Source organism: Aulostomus chinensis, chromosome 1 (genome assembly GCF_037954235.1).
Source record: "Aulostomus chinensis isolate RoL2024-O1b breed Wild chromosome 1, RoL_Achi_v1.0, whole genome shotgun sequence".
Taxonomy (NCBI): domain Eukaryota; kingdom Metazoa; phylum Chordata; class Actinopteri; order Syngnathiformes; family Aulostomidae; genus Aulostomus; species Aulostomus chinensis.
In genome coordinates, this window is record NC_141320.1 from 17,169,199 (window position 1) to 17,181,541 (window position 12,343).

At 46.4% G+C, this 12,343-nt stretch overlaps 2 non-coding genes across 2 annotated transcripts; one reads left to right on the forward strand and one right to left on the reverse strand.

The window, feature by feature from the left end:
* Window positions 1-1,312: 1,312 nt before the first annotated feature.
* On the reverse strand, window positions 1,313-1,385 carry trnak-cuu (transfer RNA lysine (anticodon CUU)). The gene has a single exon. It is a non-coding gene; the product is annotated as a tRNA-Lys (tRNA).
* A 9,023-nt stretch (window positions 1,386-10,408) lies between these two features.
* trnah-gug (transfer RNA histidin (anticodon GUG)) lies at window positions 10,409-10,480 on the forward strand. The gene has a single exon. It is a non-coding gene; the product is annotated as a tRNA-His (tRNA).
* Window positions 10,481-12,343: the final 1,863 nt, after the last annotated feature.

The window sequence follows — 12,343 nt, forward strand, 5'->3', positions numbered from 1 at the left end:
ACCTTTGTGTCGGAGAAGAGCAGCTTAGTCCAGGCAGCCAGCAGCCTGAGACCAGAGGGTAGCCCATCAACGCGCTTCCCTTCTTCATCGAGCGAATCTCAGCGGGAGCCATGGTCGACGAGGTGGAGGCTTTGGAGGCCGTCCTCCCACCAGTTCGTTGGAGAGGCGTCGTACATCGATGGGAGAATCCAGCTGAGAACGTCAGCCGGTTACGTTGGTTTTCACCGATTCAGGCCTGGACTCCTGTCTCGCTGCCAAACTCCGCCTGACTCCGTAGAGCTGGTCAGCCTCCACTCAGTCCTCTTCATTTGGTTGGAGGTCACCATCGTTCATCCTACACACCTTTCCACCTGCCTCTTTGCCGTCTACTTGAAGCTCAGATAAATCCAGGCTAATTCATACCTGCTACTCAATATGGGCCTTAATTACTCTGCTGGAATTATCACTCTGTCTTAAGGGTTTTCTTAATTGTATTAAATCCTCTTTAATTTCCAAGAAGTCTTCCAACTCATTCATTCATGCAAGCCACTGATCCACAAGACCTCATTGATGAGCTTCAACCTGAGACTGATTGTTTCTCGTTGGACGAGACACCCATTCAATGAGACTCATTGTCAGTCCATTGAAATCTACTGGTGTTCCTGGTGAGTTGATTTAACAACATGAGCTGACAGAATCTACGTTCAGGTAGGAACCACCACATCCAGGGGTCTGGACCTTTGAGCAGGCAGAGCCATCAAAGTAGCAGACTAAGCTAGCAGACATTAGCATTGAGAAGAAACTGATACCTGAGCCTACTTTTGGGTCTGGACCTTTGAGCAGGCAGAGCCATCAAAGTAGCAGACTAAGCTAGCAGACATTAGCATTGAGAAGAAACTGATACCTGAGCCTACTTTTGGGTCTGGACCTTTGAGCAGGCAGAGCCATCAAAGTAGCAGACTAAGCTAGCAGACGTTAGAATTGAGAAGAAACTGATACCTGAGCCTACTTTTGGGTCTGGTCAGGTAATGACACAATAATATGACATCATTATCAGACTGACGCCTGCTCAACACTGACCAAACACCACCCTATTGCATTGTGGGAAATTTCTGCTTGGCTCGCGTCCATCAAAACACACAAAGAAATTTCTCCAGAATCAGGATTGACAGTGGATACAATTGAGTCCACACTGGTTTTTCATTCTGAGTCAGGTGCAGGTGTGGAACTTCAGACACAGTCTGTGTTTGTGTTGTTCATTCAGTGATTTTTCTTACAATTCCCAATCACAGCTGCAGAAAGTGAGAGGACAAGCAGGGATGTTCAAGATGAACGCCCAACGTGGGGCTTGAACCCACGACCCTGAGATTAAGAGTCTCATGCTCTACCGACTGAGCTAGTCAGGCTACATCTGAGTACCTTCAATAGCCTGAAGTGTTCAGAGTGAGAGACGCTACAAGCTCTTCATCAGACTCACAGTCACATGAGCCATCACATGATTGATGAATGACCACAAACACCTTCATCTTTGACAAAGAAGTAAAATAAAAGGTGAACCACAGATGAGACACCAGTGGTAAAAACACTAAAGTGCTGTCAAGGAGAAACAGGATACGAGCAAACACACACACAAGTTACAGAGGGAGAACTCTCCCAGAGGGAACCACTCAAAGGAGAACCTAGAGATCATCAGGCTGGATGACCTCATCAACATGAGACAGGTGGATAGGAAACAAGCTCAGAGATGTCAGGAACATGAGATCCAAGTGGTGAGAGAGCAAGAACTGGTGAGGTTCCAGAACCAGGAGTGAGGTGGAGCCTGCATCACCTACTGGGAGCTTTTAGTCTAAGGTTCAACTTGGACTTGAAGGATTTCTGGACAGACAACGTGCAGGGAGGGAATTTGGAGATGAAGAACAAGTTCCTCTCAGCTTTAATGGAGTTTTCAGGAGTCAAACAGACCCTCCTCTGATTGGTTGCCTCTGATTGTGTTCTCATTGCACCACAGCCTCCAGGTTGAGGGTTCTGGTCCTAGTCAGACACATTGACTCTGATGCTGCTGAGCCTGAAGGCAGGATGAAGAAAGGAGTGTCTGAGAGAGCTTCACCAGACAAACTGTCCAGTTGAACAACAAACACTAGTCAGTAGGAATGTTGCTGCTGGGACCCTGATTCAAACCAGGGTTGCTGCAGCCACAACACAGAGGACTGACCACTAGAGGATCAGGGCCTCCTGGAGGCTGAGGTTGGAGCTGCTCTGTCTTTGTCTCACTGAGAGACAAAAGACAATTGGAGTCCACAAAGAAATCATTGAGAAATCAAGGAGAGATCAAAGAAAGAATTCTAAGATTAAAAACAGAACTCTGAGATCAAAGGTTGAAGTTCCCCAAGGTTCAGTTTTAGCTCAGACCCTCTTTAATATCTCTGTACTGCCACTTGTCGTCAGGAGACTCAGTATAAACCTCCACAGTCCTGCTGATGTCACTCAGCTGGACATCTCTGTGTCTCCTGGTGACTCAGGACCAGTTGATGTCCATTAACCTGTCATGGAGGCAGAGAACAAAACTGAGGTCTTAATTAAAGCTGGAGGCAGTGTTGTTTGGGCCTGAGCCTCCTTCTGTCCACTGCAGCCCAGTAGCAGGAGTCGTCCTGAATCCAAGGATGTATTTTATGAGAGCGGTGGGACTTGTAGTTTAGGAGGTAGAAGCCTCAGTGTGACACCAAGTGAGAATCAGAGCTGAGCCTCTAAGAGCCCCTCCCCCGCTGCTCTCTGTCAGAGTGGAGAGGAGAGAGGATTTTTGGAGTTTGTTGTTTGAAAAAGGCTCATCAATCCCCAGATTGTGGTCAAAGTAGAATGTAAACATTTTAGTAGGCATTTTTGTCAGGAATGTAGTGAAGTTATTTGTGAAGTGGAGAGAGTTACAGTGTAGACGAGAGAAGCGTCAGTTTGAGGCTATGTGTGTCTGAGGAGACAGCCTCCCATTGGTTTACATTGTAGGGTGAAAAGTGGGTCCTGGACTTTGTCATGACTCAAACAATTTGTAGTTGGTTTCTGATGGTTTGGTTTGCTTGACCTTGCAAATCCATATTTTGGGTTCTGGCTTGTTCTGCTTTTCATTTTGTGTTTGTATTAAAGTTCTGTTGCTGAAAAAATAAATCCAGGGTTTAGTGACTAAAAAAAGGTCCAGAGGCCCACAACTAAATATTCAAACCAATATTTCCATGATAAGGAAGCCTAACAAGGTCACCAAGAGATGGAAACAACTTGGAGGATAGAAAATTGTTTTAGTTTATTTGACAGCTGATTGAAGACGTGGGTCAAAACTGACCGTTACCATAGAGATGGGAACAGAAAGCTGACACAAGAGGAAGGTTCCAGCTCTGAAAAAGGAGTTTGATCAAAATCTTCAACTGCCAGTAGAAATATCCTTTTGTATGTTGACCTTTGTTGACAGAAGTCACTTTAGCTTGGCAGTGAAAAGAATGGCTGCTAGCTTGACAAAGAACTGCACAAACCAGGTTCAAGCTGGACTTTGGACCCTGGTATCTGCAACAACTCCCATCAACTCCTAATCTAGCAGCTCTGCTGGGTCCAACTATTTTACAGAACATTTGACAGACCTGTGGAGCAGTGAGGACACACATGAGTTGATCACATGATCCACTGAAGCGCCATTTTACCTGCCACTGAGGTCACCAACATTAGCTGGAGTTGGGAATCTTGAACTGAACCTGGTATCGCAGCGACACCTACTGCTGCAAAATGGAACAGCAACACTGAACCAAGTACAGGATTGGAGGGAGACTGATGGTCTCTGTTTGGGTTTTAGAAGGACAAGGAGGGCGTGGCTTCAAGCTGGATTCTCAGAGACTATTTCCCCAACCTCTACATTGGCATCTACACTGTCATCCAGTCATGTGACTGAAGTCATCCAGTCATGTCAGTGATGTCACTCTGCAGGACTGTCACTGCCGTCACATTCTAGAAAAGAATCCAGACTCCACATTTCTGGGGCAGTTTTGGTCTTTAAACACTTGACAGTTCCAGGAGATTTAGTCTGGCTCAAGATCTTCAGATCAACCCAGGACAGAAGGCTATGACTCCATTGGATTGTGTAGTTGGAGCATTCAGAGATCTGGTGGATCTCAGTAGGAGCTGGATTTATCCACTGAATGATCCTGGTCAATGTGATCCTGCTCCTCCATCTCTCAGGCTGACAGAGCAGGAGGACCTGACTGAGAAGAAAGCTGCACTTGAGCAGCTTCAGTCTCTGTGTGACAACACACATGCAGAAAACCAGAATTTGAGGGAACAAGTTTCTACTCTTGAACATGAGAATAAAAGAGCAATCCAGGAGCTCCAGAACCTCACTGCTGTGGTGGCCAACCTAAAAACGGTCCAGGACAAGAACCAGACTCAGATAGAAGACCTGAACGCAACAGTCCACAGTCTTCAGTGTGAGGGGAGGAAGGTTGATGGAGAGAACAATGAGCTCAGAAAAGAGCTGACCCAGGTTCAGTCTCTGAGGGAGAGTGAACAGGTGGAGATGAAATGTCTTGAGGAAGACCTGACTGAGAAGAAAAGTGCACTTGATCAGCTTCAGTCTCTGTGTGACAAGAGATGGACAGAAAACCAGAATTTGTGGGGACAGGTTTCTAGTCTTGGACAAGAGAAGATCATTGCATATCAGCTGGTAGAGAACATGTCTGCCATGGTGGGCAACCTTGAATCTGTGAGGGAGGAGAACCAGGCTCAGATCAGAGACCTGAACACACAAGTCCACAATCTTCAGCTTGAGGTGAAGATGGTTTACAAGGAAAAGTGTGACCTCAAGTGTGAGCTCAACTCCATCCAGGCAGAGAAGAACAAAATGAGAGAAGAACTCACTGAGAAGAAGACGACTCTTGAACAGCTGAGGTTCCAGAGTGAGGAGAGAGAGGCAGAAAATGGATGTTTGAGGAGACGAGTTTCTACTGCATCTCAGGAGACAGAGACCTTCACTGCAGAGTTGGCCCACCTCGAATCAAGGAAGGACCAGGACCCCACAAAGACTGGCAGTCTGAACGGTGAAGTTCAGAGTCTTCTATGTGCAGTGAGAACACAAAAGAAGAAAAGGAGCAGTGCTCAGTGGGAAATCCTGGGAAATCTTCATGATTTAAAAAGCTGTTTGAAAGAGGAAAATCATGACCTTCAAGTGAAGGTCCAGCAAACTTCTGAAGAGCAAACAGACTCTCCCCTACGTCCAGCCAGAGAAGAGCAAACAGACTCTCCCCTACGTCCAGCCAGAGAAGAGCAAGCAGACTCTCCCCTACGTCCAGCCAGAGAAGAGCAAGCAGACTCTCCCCTACGTCCAGCCAGAGGAGAGCAAACAGACTCTCCCCTACGTCCAGCCAGAGAAGAGCAAGCAGACTCTCCCCTACGTCCAGCCAGAGAAGAGCAAACAGACTCTCCCCTACGTCCAGCCAGAGAAGAGCAAACAGACTCTCCCCTACGTCCAGCCAGAGGAGAGCAAGCAGACTCTCCCCTACGTCCAGCCAGAGAAGAGCAAACAGACTCTCCCCTACGTCCAGCCAGAGAAGAGCAAACAGACTCTCCCCTACGTCCAGCCAGAGAAGAGCAAGCAGACTCTCCCCTACGTCCAGCCAGAGAGGAGCAAACAGACTCTCCCCGACGTCCAGCCAGAGGAGAGCAAGCAGACGCTCTCATATGTTCTTCTGCAGAGGAGCTACGGGATTCTGCTGCATGTCCTGTGACTGAAGAGCAGAATGATGGGGGCACCCTGGAGACTGGACCTGCTAGGGGTCAAACCAGAGGTCTACTGAGCCGTGTGACATCTGGTGTAGAAGATGCTCTGTTCATGTTCATAGTTCTTTCTTTGTGTGCCTTTCCTCAACTTTGTTTTCTTTGTTTGTTATATATGATGATACCTTGATCACCACAGCAGTTGATCCCAGCTTGATTAGCTGAGTGCTTTGCAGTCTAAAGCACTTTAGTGACACCTGTGGGGTCCCTTATCCTCACTGACCACAGGGATTCAGCCTCAGTGAAGGAGAGGGAACCTTCCAGGTTGCAGCTCCTAGACTCTGGAACGCTCTCCCACTGGACATGAGGACGCTGTGGACACCTTTAGAAAGAAGCTAAAGACCCATTTGTTTATTAATATTGTTGTTCATGATGGAATCGTCCCTCTGTACCTGCCCACACATGTCAAGAGGTCAAATGATTCCCTGTTTAAAACAGCTCTTCATCACATGGATGTGCATCCCAACAGTCAGAGTTCACCGATGCTCCTATTCCCTCCAGTGTGAGGCACTAGGAGTGACTGATGAGGGTCAGGGGGGTCAGGCTAGTCCAGATAGTGGGTCTGTATGAGGATGTTAGGGAGGGATAAGGTAGTGGCAGAGTTCAGGCTGTAGTTGTGCTCCAACAGTTGAGACAGGGCAGGACAAAAAATGACCTCCTGATGGCGTTAGGAGTGACTCTTACAAGAGCCAATCAATAAAAGTGGGTGGTGACCTGCTCATGTGACGCTTGTGTTGATGATTACTGGGTCTCCTCCATGCTCGTTTATCATGAATGAATCCCTCTGAGTAAAACACCTGATGACTCCTGAGTTGTTTCACAAAATGTGTGTGTGTGTGTGTGTGTGTGTGTGTGTGTGTGTGTGTGTGTGTGTGTGTGTGTGTGTGGGCAATATGTGTTATGGTTGTTATGGAGTTTATGGTTATTATCTCTGTTTCTTGTGTCTTTGTCTTTGTTGTCCTCCCCTTCGTCCGTCCTGGATTTTTGACCCTGGTTGCAGGAAGCGTGTGACCTCAACTCCTTTTTCTGTGTTGCTGAACGTAGAGCCTTGCTTCATTGTGCTAGCTAAAGTGTGATCCTCCCTGCTAATTCCTTATTTCGTTGACTAATTACCCACCAAAAATTAATACCTAACTGCTTTATTTGGCTGAAGTTTAAAAGACCATCATTCTGGCAGCAACAATCTTTCTGCCTTGTAAACACGCTAAGCTAACGATGGCTTCTCCCTCTTGTTCTCCTCTCTCCTGCTCAGAGTGCCACATGTTTTGTTCCTCCTCTGCCTCCTTTAGTGATACTGATAAGTGTGTTAAATGTAGTTTTCTTGTTGTGTTGGAGGTGAGTCTATGCCATGTTGAATTGGAACTGCAGCGGCTCTGCACCAAAAGCTGCGAGAGCTAGCCAACCCTCACTAGCTGGTGCAGACCAACTTAGCTTAGCTCCTAGCTTAGGCCCAACTAGCGCTTCCCCAGCAGCTCCCATGCATCTGGGAGAGCGCCAAGAAAAGTTGGGCCTAAGCTAGGATGTGCTTGCTCATGAAAAATTGTTGGGTGTAAATTCATTTAAGGAGTGTTGAACTGGACCTGTTCTACTTGTAAAGTGTAACTTTTGTTGTTATTTGGTGCTTTACAGGGTTATGACTTGACTGCAGCTTTGACCTGAGCAGGTGTTCATTCACATCTCAGTAACAGGGGACACTTTATCACACCAGTGGACAAACATCAGCATTCGTCACCCAGCAGCTCCTCTGATCAACAGAACAAGTTAAAGTATTCTGGAGAATGAGGGCATCGATCCCTCTACCTCTCACATGCTAAGCGAGCGCTCTACCATTTGAGCTAATTCCCCTGTTAAGGAGAACAGAAGATAATGCAGGTTGACCTTCATGCATGGTTGAATGAGCGTCACCAGTTGAAGCTTCTCTGGTTGACCAATGTAATGGAGACCAAGGGTTCCATGACATGAATGATTAATTGAAGGTAGCATTTGTCTTGGTATGAACAGTTTATGTAAATTAGAGGCACACACACATGTTAATGGTCAGGTTTATTGAATCAGCAAACATGTGAAACATTTTCTATGCCATGTGTGCCAGGGAGGGACCTGGGAAGCACAGGGGGACCGGCCATCCTGCCTGTGGAAAATGAAGACCCCAGTGTCAGTCAGTGGTAATCACTGTGCAAGGCCTGGTATTTAGTGTTTGTCAAGTTTGTCTCATGTAAATGTGGCAGTTTCAGTCGTCACGTCAGTCCTCACCTCTTCCTGGTGGTTTCCTTAAAGGGGGTGGAGCCAAAAGGGGAGAGTGGCCCAAGGAAGCTCCTTAAGAGCTGTAGGTGCAAACCTTTGCTCCCAGATGGGGGAGGGGGTACAATCACAGGCGAGGTTCATTGAATGATTATGTGGATGTATGACTGAGTTGGTGTAGTAGTCTGGAATCATGTATATATTTAGTCAGGTTAAGTTGTTGAGATGGTGCTGGTTTGATGTAAATATTGATTGTAGAGCATGGTTGTGGTCTCACCTCCACTCTATGGGCCATCCATCGTCATCTTCCTCTTATTCCTTACTAGTAAGGGTCACGGGGGGGGGGGGGGCTGGAGCCTATCCCAGCATCTACGGGCGAGAGGCGGTGTTCACCCTGGACAGGTCGCCAGTCCATCGCAGGGCCAACATACAGAGACGAACAACCATTCACACTCACATCTACGGTCAATTTAGAGTATCAATCAGCCTAGTCCCCTAATTGCATGTCTTTGGACAGTGGGAGGAAGCCGGAGTACCTGGAGAGAACCCACACAGGCCTGGGGAGAACATGCAAACTCCACACAGAAAGATCCCACGCCCGAGCCGGGACCTTCTTGCTGTGAGGGCACAGTGCTGACCACTGCACCACCGTGCAGCCCCGCTCTAGGGGCTGGTCTGTCTAATTTCCTGCAGCCAGGAGGGGATAAATGGCAGTCAGGGGTTTTTAATGTAAGTTGATGGTGTCTCATGCAATCTCTTTCAATACTCCAGTGGTGGTTTAAGTGAAGAAAAACATGGGTTAGTCAGTAGGACTCTGTGTGTGTGTGTGTGTGTGTGTGTGTGTATGTGTGTGTGTGTGTGTGTGTGTTTCCATGCAGACTTTCCCTTGTGACAACCGATTTGATTTGGAAACCATCTCATCTAAATCTCCTCTCCAAAAACCCTCTTCTGCAACTTTGTACCCAAGTTGTCTCCTCACCAGGCACCACAGTATCCAGTAGGTTCAGTTAAAACAGTCATCAGTGATTAATGTTCATGTTCAATGATGAGGTTTTGATTTATTCTTCTAGAATCATCTGAACAAACCCTCCTCAACACAGTGAAGCCTTCATCTGACAGGAGGAGTTTCTTTTCCCAGTGATTCCACTGATAATGAAAAGCTTCGTTCATCAGACTGGTCTGATAGGATCAACTACTGGTTGCTCTGGAGTGCAAACAGCAACCTGTCAGGAAACATTAGTCAGATCAAAGCCAAGATTAAAGCAAGAGCCTCCAGATCAAAGTCAGAATTGATGATGATGTCATCAGGGGGCTTTGATAGTGTATTTATTTGTACCTAGAATTCTGTCTTTGATCTCAGGAGGACATGAAAGAAACCCAATTGAGGAAAGCAAAGGAGAACATTCAGCTTCACTGGAAACACTTGAACTGTTGAACAGTAGAATTTGTTTGAAACAGTTTACAACACTGAGTGACAGGATTGAAGAGGGGAGATTTGGGTATTTTCAGTTTAATTCTAAGTTTAAACTGGGCATGAACATTTTTAGTCGTTCATATTCTAATATACAGACGAAGTCATGACATTCCCTTTTTTTTAACCTGTCCTGTTCAGGAAATGGAAATGGAAATTTAGCTGCTATGTTGAATCAGAAGAACCTTTTGAAGTCTACTTTTGCTTCAGTCAGAAAGTGGACTGTTGTTAACTCTCACAATGGTTGGTGATTGTGGAGGAAGACAAAATCCTTATGAACCTCTTTTTAACAGACACACATTTCTAAAGACACTGGTTCATTTTATTTTTCTTCTTCTAGCAGAAGATGGTTTCGATCCATCGACCTCTGGGTTATGGGCCCAGCACGCTTCCTCTGCGCCACTCTGCTCTACCATTGACTGAACAGTCCTTGTTTTAGGAGAGCATTCTCTGTCTTTGTCTCTGCCCTGCTCTCCTGCTCTCTTTCCCCTCATTTAGTCCTTGACATGATCCATGCTCTACAGCTCTGCGGGTGGAATGAAGACCTGCGTCTGCTCTGCCCGTGCCGTCCTTTGTCTCAACCTAAATTGTTTGACCCACCTTTATAATGATCGGACTCGCTCCCGCTGAGCGCGCCAGGCGCTGCAGACAACACAACCAAACTGGCCCCGATCAGAATTTGACAGGCCGAACTCGCGCCGAAATCTTTACAAAAAATCAATTTTTGTCACCCACGTGAAGATGGGTGGGAACATGCCCTAAAAACACCAAGAATAATATCCACCACCTTCTGAACGGGTCCTGGCCCGTCTCCTGCATCAGGGGCCGCCGCAGTCGCGCATCAGCTGTTCAACAGCTTTCCGCCGCAACACTCAATGAGACAAAGACATAGAAGCTCAAGCTGCTGTCGAGGAAGCTGTGATCGTATAGTGGTTAGTACTCTGTGTTGTGGCCGCAGCAACCCCGGTTCGAATCCGGGTCACGGCAGCATGAGATAAATTTCTTTGTGTGTAGTGATGGACACAAGCCAAGCAGAAATTTCCCACAATGCAATAGGGCAGTGTTTGGTCAGTGTTGAGCAGGCATCAGTCTGACAATGATGTCATATTATTGTGTCATCACTTGACCAGACCCAAAAGTAGGCTCAGGTATCAGTTTCTTCTCAATGCTAACGTCTGCTAGCTTAGTCTGCTACTTTGATGGCTCTGCCTGCTCAAAGGTCCAGACCCCTGGATGTGGTGGTTCCTACCTGAACGTAGATTCTGTCAGCTCATGTTGTTAAATCAACTCACCAGGAACACCAGTAGATTTCAATGGACTGACAATGAGTCTCATTGAATGGTAAACATGTCAAATATGAAGTCATCACCTGAGGAGGTCTGCTGCTGGAATGAAGCTCCAGATATTCACAAGATATTCTAGATCTTAAGATAAAGCATTTTTATATTTGATTTATTGTTCATTAGCCTGCTTCACATTGTTTTATTTTCTGTGTTGTATATCAATAGAACTTTGATCCACAACCTCCACAAACACTCTTGTCCAACTTTTGTGCCCAAATTTTCTCCTCCTGAGGCACCAAATCAAGTCAAGTCATTTTTATTTGTTAGAACCAAATCACAACAAAGTTCTCTCATGACTCATTACTAGTAGAGCAGGTCCAGCACCAAACTGCTTCAATGAATCTACACCCAACAATTCTCCACCAGCAGCACATCCTGCAACAGTGGTGATGAACACCTTCCTTTTAACAGGCAGGAAGGTCGAGCAGATCCAGGATCAGTGGGGACAGCCTTCTGCTTTGACCGGTTGTATTTAAAGCTCCATCAGATTGGAACAACCTTTCCTCCTCACTTGGGTCTCTCTCTTCCTTTTCATCTTCAAATCATCAAGCATTTTCAAACATCTGCTCTTGTTTCTGATGCACCTCCCCTTTTCTCTCCAGGATTCACTCTCTACTTGTTCTTGTTTGTTCTCTGTACTGTAAATATGTGGATATTTGTGTATGAATATGCATTGTGTACTTTAATGGTACATGGAAGCAGTATTTATTTAGATGGGTGTGTAAATGTATGAGTATGTGAACACAGGCCCACTCCTTTTCTGCAGTGAGATCTCTGATCATACTTTGTATAATACTGGATGGTGGGGGGGGGGGGGGGGGGGGCTTTGGGGAACATTGTTGGCCTGTACCTGGGTGTATGATGTGTGTCCTTGTGTTGAAAATAGAATCTACTTTTATTATTGTTGTATTGTTGGTCATTATTTGTCAGGACCCCCTCCAAAATGAGATGGTGCATCTCAAGGGGCTGCCCTTGAAATCAAGAATCAAGAATGAAGGTGTCTGGTGGTCTTGGTGGACCCTCTGCTTCTCCAGCTGAGTCAACAGATTCCTGTGTTGCCTGAGTCATTGTGTATCCTGGCTGCATTCAGTGCTTTCACTGCTGCAGCCCAGCGTGATTGCCAGTCAGGACAGGTGTTATTAAAAATGGAAGAGGGGACAGTTTTGGCAGGACAAGTTGCTCCACATTCAGGAGATGGTGGGAAGTTTCAAAGCTGCCGTAAATCTTGATGACAAACTCCTTCACTGTGTGGTTCAAAGTCCCTGGTTTGATTGCAGCTTTGAACTGAGCAGGTGTTCATCCTCATCTCAGTAACAGGGGACACTTTATCACACCAGTGGACAAACATCAGCATTCATCACCCAGCAGCTCCTCTGATCAACAGAACAAGCTAAAGTATTCTGAGAAGGAGGGCATGGATCCCTCTACCTCTCACATGCTAAGCTAGCATGCTACCATTGGAGCTAAGTCCCTGCTAATGAGCAGCAGATGATGGAGGTTGACCTTC